Here is a 7,194-nt window from a genome sequence, read left to right as displayed (position 1 = left end):
GGAGTGAAAGTAACACAAAAGATGTGCATAAATGTTAGGGCTGCATATGTAATTGTAAGACCCCACCTACATTTTCTAAATCCATTCAATCTCAAAAAACTAGTCACTTGAGATGGGCACGCCCTTCTACTATATAGAGGATTCCTACAATTGTTTATGTCGAATTGGCAGACATGGAGCATATTGGCTTCAATAATTATATTTACATTAATTCAATTTTTTTCTGATTTCTCCATTCCTTTACACCTTCAACCCTAGTTGATTAAACTCATAAAACTGTAAAACCTATTAGTTGTCTTAATTATGGTTGTGCAACTCTATCTATTTTCTCATTTTATTATTTATTGGTGTTGCATATAATTGCTTCTAAGTAGTATAATATTTTATTTTATCATTTCTAGTAACCTAATACATCCATTTTATTTTTTTCTCTGAAACAATTTATTTTTATGCATATTACTTTCTAACACATTGACCCTTATCCTAAGTATGACAGACCACATAATATCCCCTTCTAACTTAAAGGGTACATGACAAAACAAATAATACTCTAGTAGCTCCTGTTAATTAGAACTACCTATTCTTTATGCTATTGACGACATCTTTATCAATATAATTTGTTAAAGAAATTATTCAAGACGTCTAAAATTATTCAGAGAAATCAAAAATGTATCCAAATCTTGTACATGTGCAAATTTAAGTTGCATCAATCAAAGTTTAACTCTCAATTATTGATCAAATATATACATGTATAGAAATTAATTTGAATTCATAATGATTTGGAAGCGTTATTTATTTTAAAATTATAAATTTATACTTCAGTAGCATGTTATCAAAATACTCAAATATTAGGATACTCTAATAATAGTCAGTAATATGGTACATGTTAGATTTTATAACTCATTACTCTAAATTTAATTCAAGTGTCCTTTTAATTATTGTAGGCTTATATTTAGAGGAAAGTTAAAATGAAACAAAATTAGAGAGAAGTATAGGTTTAGAGAGAAGTTTCGGTCTAACCACCTTGACACACTTCCTATGAATGAGATACAAAAGAAAGAGCATGGACTTATTTATTATATGGTCTCACTTCTGCATTCTAACATGTTTAGGTCCACTATGGTGGTTTGACCAAATCACCTTTATGGTTCCTATGCATGAGAGGGCAATTGGATTAAATGGCATTTTCAACATTTTATAGAAGGAAACCTGCCTTTAGAAATTGAACCAGGTTGGTACGTCTATTAGGAAATTTACAAAAGAATTAGTAAACTATTCAATTACTACTTCACATTTACATATTATATCCAACAAAAAATGTTGATATAGATATTAATTAACAAAATTTGATATTGATAAGATTGGCATTATTGGTTTTAATTGACACTTGGTTTTGTTACCAGAGATAAGGTCATATTAAACAAAGAAAGGCTATTGTGCTCTCTCAAATGATAGTAACTCTTTGATTGATAGTGATAGAAGACAGCAATGGGATGTCGAGTTAAGAAAGAACTATATCCTTTGCTGAGGTAGCTAAGTAGGCAAATCTCTAGCTCATGGTGGATCGAGTGCAACAAGCCTAAGCTATTGGAGTTGTTATCAGAAGGTTTTCTTCTAGTTTGTGGTTCTATTGGCGGTTGGTCCTCTTAGAGCTTCCTAGCACTGATACCAACCTTTACAATAACTCCAGCATATCAGATCAGTGGGTACTTCTGGTTTTCTTACTCTTGCATCAGTTGACTGGAGCCCACCATCAGTTCTTATTCTAGCAACGGTTGACTAGAATCCACCATCAACCAATTAATCCACTATAACCCTTAAGTCATTTGACCATTGCAGCTCCAGCATGTCAGATCAGCAGCTACTTCTGATTTTCTTACTATAGCATTAATTGACTAGAATCTAACATCAATTGACAGACCTCAATCAGTCGATTGCATAGTCGATTAGATCCCAAATGGAAACATTCTCTTGGTGAGCCAAAAAACTTAAAGTCAGCTCCTTAGTTGACTCAGCTTACAAGTTGAATGGATTCCAACATTAGTCAACTAGAATCTCACTAATCAACTAGGAGGACCCTCCAATTGATCGAATGAGCCTTGACTATGATCATCCTAATGATCGAGTTTTTGTTATGTTGAGATCTACTCTCTCCTTAGAATAAAACCTAACTCTTATAGCTCACATAAAAGTTTACCTTCCGCGACTTGACTTTACTAGATCAGTCCCTCAGATGCACTAAGCATATAACTCGCATGTCATCCTGCTTAACTCTTACTATACATAGTTCACCTTCTTCCTGCTAATGCCAACTCTGCTTCACAATTGATCCTCATCCTTGGTCCCTCAAATGTCCTATACCATCTTTCTCCAATTTCTAGTGAACTTCAAGCCACCAAGTCAACCAATTTGATCATGCCAACTCAAGCCATGAGTTATTCCAACACAACCCCAATGCTTCTCATTTTGCAGTCTTTGAATATCTCACACAACCTTCTTCAAACTTTATTGGACATCCAAGTCATTGGGTGTATTGCCTTAACAGCAGTCATCATGCATACCACCTCAAAAAGTAACAAGCTCTATGAGCTCCATGTGTATTCTGCTAAGTTCCTGCATAATTTAACACATATATCACACCCCTTAACCTCTTTGCGCAAACATCAAAACCCAAGGTCGAATGTGACCATTTAGGACAATTACACCAACATGAGCAAGTGACAAAGATTCACACACTTATATAGTGTCAACGTTACTCTAGAGAAATATGAAGTTTGAGTAGCATAGACCTAACAATACAAAAATAAGGCAAATGTTGAGAAACATATGCAAACCATGAAGTAAAAAATCAATAATCCCTTAAATTTTAAGACATCTAATGAAGACTGCAGTAGGTAAAATAGTTTAAGAAACCACGAAAAGGAAGTAGATACAGATACCTATGTAATGAATTTTATCTAACTTTTAAAACATAATGGGCATGATCCATGAGTTCCAAAAGGTAGCAACTTTTGGAAGACGATTGAAGGGAAGGATTGCATAAGAACCTCTGAACACTTACGAGTTAGCAAGGATTTTGAATTTTTATAAGGTCCCAATATGAGATAGGCCATTGCTATAGGTAAATGATATTCCCTCCCAAAAATAGATGAACGACGACTCAATGTTAGATGTGTCTTAATTCACGATCAGTGTTGTTATATAGCATGTCCAAATGAGATGGTTGGAAAGTAGTTTTCAGTTATGCTAGGCAGGTGATATATAATGTCTTCTTGAATAACTATACAAAGCTCAAACTGGCATAAGCAATATAATGAATCTGATCGTTGTCTGCAAATATCTCATACATAAGTTGATTCTTCAATAACAATGACACTTGCTGAAATGTAAAAGCAATAAACCCCCAAAAAGAAGAGATAAGAACACATGGACGTGTTACCTCAGACTGCAGAAAAGCTTTTAGCAAATCATTTAATCCAAAAATGTGGAATACTTTTCCTGCAAATGCTAAGAGCCCTGTAGCCAACGTGAATAGAGACCTCTGACATGAAGGTGAAAGCAATCCTGTCCAATTTTTGTCACTTCAAAAAAATTTCTAAAGATAGCTGAAAAAAATAAGCAAAAACATAGGCAACATAATTGCTAATTAGTTAGTACCTGATACTTACCATTTGGATCAAGAGAAACCTTTGTAAGAGATAATAACATGTGGAAGGAATGAATAATACTGTTAGCACTGGAATTCTGCAAGACCAAAATATCAATGAGAATAGTGTTTAATTGTTGGGTTATGTGAACAGTCCACTATTTCTTGTTTTCCGTATTTGATTTTCATTTACATAATTATCTTTTTCTTAATTCTGTGAAAGAACAAGCATCTTCTCTCAAAATATAAAATTTGATGACAAATATTTTTAATTTTTATTTTCGATTTTCAAATTCTTTTTCTAAAACAATAAAGCATTTTTCTAGAAATTTTCGATATAGATAATTAACACAAGAAGTTGAATGTTGTTATCACCCAGATGCACTAGACTTGGTGAACTCCAATGGCAATATCAACATGGTCCATTTATATTTTCAGAAATTTCAATCAGTGCAGCCACACCAATTATAACCAAATACATAAAATTCCATACCCTTCCAAGGCTGAGTTAAATTCACCCATTATCCAACAATGCAAGAATACGGCTAAAGGGAAACTAAAAATATTAAAGTTTGACCTCCCAGTAAGATAAAACTTGATTGATGTTGTTGTGACTAAGTTTTATATCCCTTCCCAAAACATCATAACTCGAATAGATTCAACTCTTCCAACTATATAATTTACTCGTCACCGTTAAAATGTCTACACCATCATAACTTATTTTCTCTCATTTTATAATTACTTAAAGCTACACTTAATTGTTGTTGAATATTAGTAATACCAGATTTCCATCTAACTCATCTCTACTAACTTAAAACCTTTAATTTGTGCACTCTCTCCTCCATTCAAGTTCAAAAATTTATTCATTTATAGATCATTTAGTAAAATTCATCCATAAATAATATGCACAAAAATTGTCTCAAATAAATGTATATACTACTAATAAAAAGAACGGGGTTGTGTTGATATTTATTTAAATTTATAGTTATAAAAAATGTGTTGCACTCTCATTTGAGCTACTACTTACATCATCCATAAGATATAATTTCTAAACATTTTTCTGTTTTAAAATCAAACCAAAACAATTGTCTATACAATAAGATTTTTCAAGTAAACAAAAAGCATACAGATGTTTTTTTATTTTTATCAGTTCTTGTCATATTATTGGATAAATAACATAGATGATTGACATTCCAAAGCTAAACTAAATTGATCTATGAACATTTTTGTTTAATCTCTTTTGTTCTCTTAGTCACTACTTCTCATGGTTTCTTGGGATGACTTATCAACGTATTGTTGTCAATGACTGGGCTTACAGCTTGCAAATATCTTTACATATGGATGCCAGAATGCGAAGTATATAATTAATGTTTTAGTCAATGTATTGCTAATTCCAGATAATCTGTCATATGTTCAAGATCTGATAAACATTCCCACACTTCCAATGTCTCCAAATGAATCTTGACTAGCAAGTGGAAGTAATGAAGTATAGATCAGGTCACCTGCATATTGTTTGAATATAGTATATATATGTTTTTAAAAGTTTGTTATGAATTCTATTTTGAGAGCAAACTTAATGGGTCCCATGGCATCATCGATCTTATCACCACCAGCACAAACTGTCCACCTTCATTGACATCTACCAAATGCAAAACTACAGAGACAGTTGTAGATTTACAGGACATCAACAATAATTCTCTTCCAAATTTGACAGAGTCCTTGACAACAATAAGAAAATCTAGTCATCTGCTAATTATTTTAACAAATGGTAGTCTCTTGATTCATGAGAAAAACACCTAACACATAAATTTGGAATCTTCCAATTATCCCATTCTACCAGCTGCTCAAATATGCTAACAGAGAAGTAATTTCCTCATTCCTATAATGTTGTATGCAAGTACTGGATGGCAGCAGCTGGCCTCTTCAGATGGGCAATAAATCTTGGGGTATGTCCATTTGAAGTTGGAAAACTTACATGGGCATACAGCAAGCATACCAAGGGCTTCCCACTTCTTCCAATAAAGACACAAGCAACATGACTCGTATCTACCAAGACCATCACTTGTGATACATGAACAATACCTCTGCATGCTCAAGAGCCTCCACACTTGAATTTAGACATCAGTCAAGAGAGTACCTCATCAGATCAATTAGTTTTCTGCAAATCCTGCACTTGTAATATATGTCCTCAACTGCCTGAGACAATGGAAAGAGTGGAATTTAATCAACTGCCAGAACAACCACCGATGGCCCAACCTTGTTGGTCCTTTCGAACAATTCACGAGACACTTCTATAAGATATAGAGCAGAAATTCCTTCACAATATGGTGTGCATATCATACAATAAATGAAACTGTGGAAGTTGTCTAGTACAAACAGATATTGTCTTCTCGCACTCCCTCAAAAGTGAGATGATAACAATCAAAGGCAAATTGCACACCACAGACCTCTACATCCCTAAATATTACCAATAATAAACATCTACACATCTCTTTCTCAGGTGCAGAATGAAACCGTTTCATGTTGTTTCAATTTGTGCACACCACAGATCTCTACATCCCTAAATACCACATCAGGGAAGATTAGCCCATGGAGAAGAATGAGCTCAAAGTTTGGCTTGGGAAGAAATTCAAGTTTTGGTGAGATCCGCTCTCCTTCCTCATATTTTCACATAGTCAACAGTAAAATTAGCTTGTATCTTTCTAAAATATAAGGTAGGCTTCTCAGCCTTTCTTTTTTTTTTAAGAAATTATGTTAAAATTTCTAAAGAAAACACGTATCCTGATCTATATAAAAATTGATATTCTGGATATCATTTGAACTCTTATCAAATACATGATAAATGAAGTTCTTTATGAGAAATCGCATTGATTGTAATAGCCATTCATAAGTTAAAATTGAGTGGTTTTCAGAAAATTACCTGAATCAAAGAACCAATTTAGTCTTTTATGGGATCAGGCAATGTAAAAATGGCACACAATAATTAAAACGTACCCGCACCTTGAGATGTGAAGAAAGAAGAGTCAAGCCAAAAGAATGAGCAATAGCCTGAAAATCTATAGGCTTATTATTAACCCAGTTAGCTTGTATCCAGAAAGCCGAAAGTAATTGAGTAGTTTGATCTTCAGTTAGACCCATAATGCCAATATCCTAAATCATAGGACAAAAATATATCCAATCAGATGCATCACCGAACTTAACTTTTGTGTTCACACAAATAGAAAAAAAAACAATAATTAAATAATGATGATCTAGTGGTATTACTGTATTAGAAGCATAACAAAAATTAATTAGATTCTGTACGTCTTTTAAGCATGCTTCAAGTAGTTAATCAATTGATGTATGTAAATCATAAAATGAAGAATACTTACATGGTCCAAGGAACTTGGAGATGTAACAATTCTGTCAATAATAGATCGACTAAGTGTACTAAAATATGGTAAATTTTTCTGAACCCAACTATTCTTCCATTCTTCATCACCCAAATTTATCATCTTTGTCCCATCATTGGCATTAGGTAGCTTCTTATCTCCAGTTAAGCATTCTTT

At 33.3% G+C, this 7,194-nt stretch overlaps 1 long non-coding RNA gene across 1 annotated transcript; it reads right to left on the bottom strand.

Annotated features, from left to right (window-relative positions):
• Nucleotides 1-3,515: 3,515 nt before the first annotated feature.
• On the bottom strand, nucleotides 3,516-6,725 carry LOC141845870 (uncharacterized). Its single transcript, XR_012603308.1, has 3 exons — nucleotides 6,647-6,725; nucleotides 3,669-3,744; nucleotides 3,516-3,564 (listed from the first exon to the last, which is right to left on the bottom strand). It is a non-coding gene; the product is annotated as an uncharacterized LOC141845870 (long non-coding RNA).
• Between the last annotated feature and the right edge of the window lie 469 nt (nucleotides 6,726-7,194).

This window comes from Curcuma longa, chromosome 15 (genome assembly GCF_044706935.1).
Source record: "Curcuma longa cultivar G26 ecotype Majalengka, Jawa Barat chromosome 15, ITB_CL_G26_1.1, whole genome shotgun sequence".
In the NCBI taxonomy this organism is placed as follows: domain Eukaryota; kingdom Viridiplantae; phylum Streptophyta; class Magnoliopsida; order Zingiberales; family Zingiberaceae; genus Curcuma; species Curcuma longa.
This window is presented reverse-complemented; position numbering and strand designations above follow the sequence as displayed.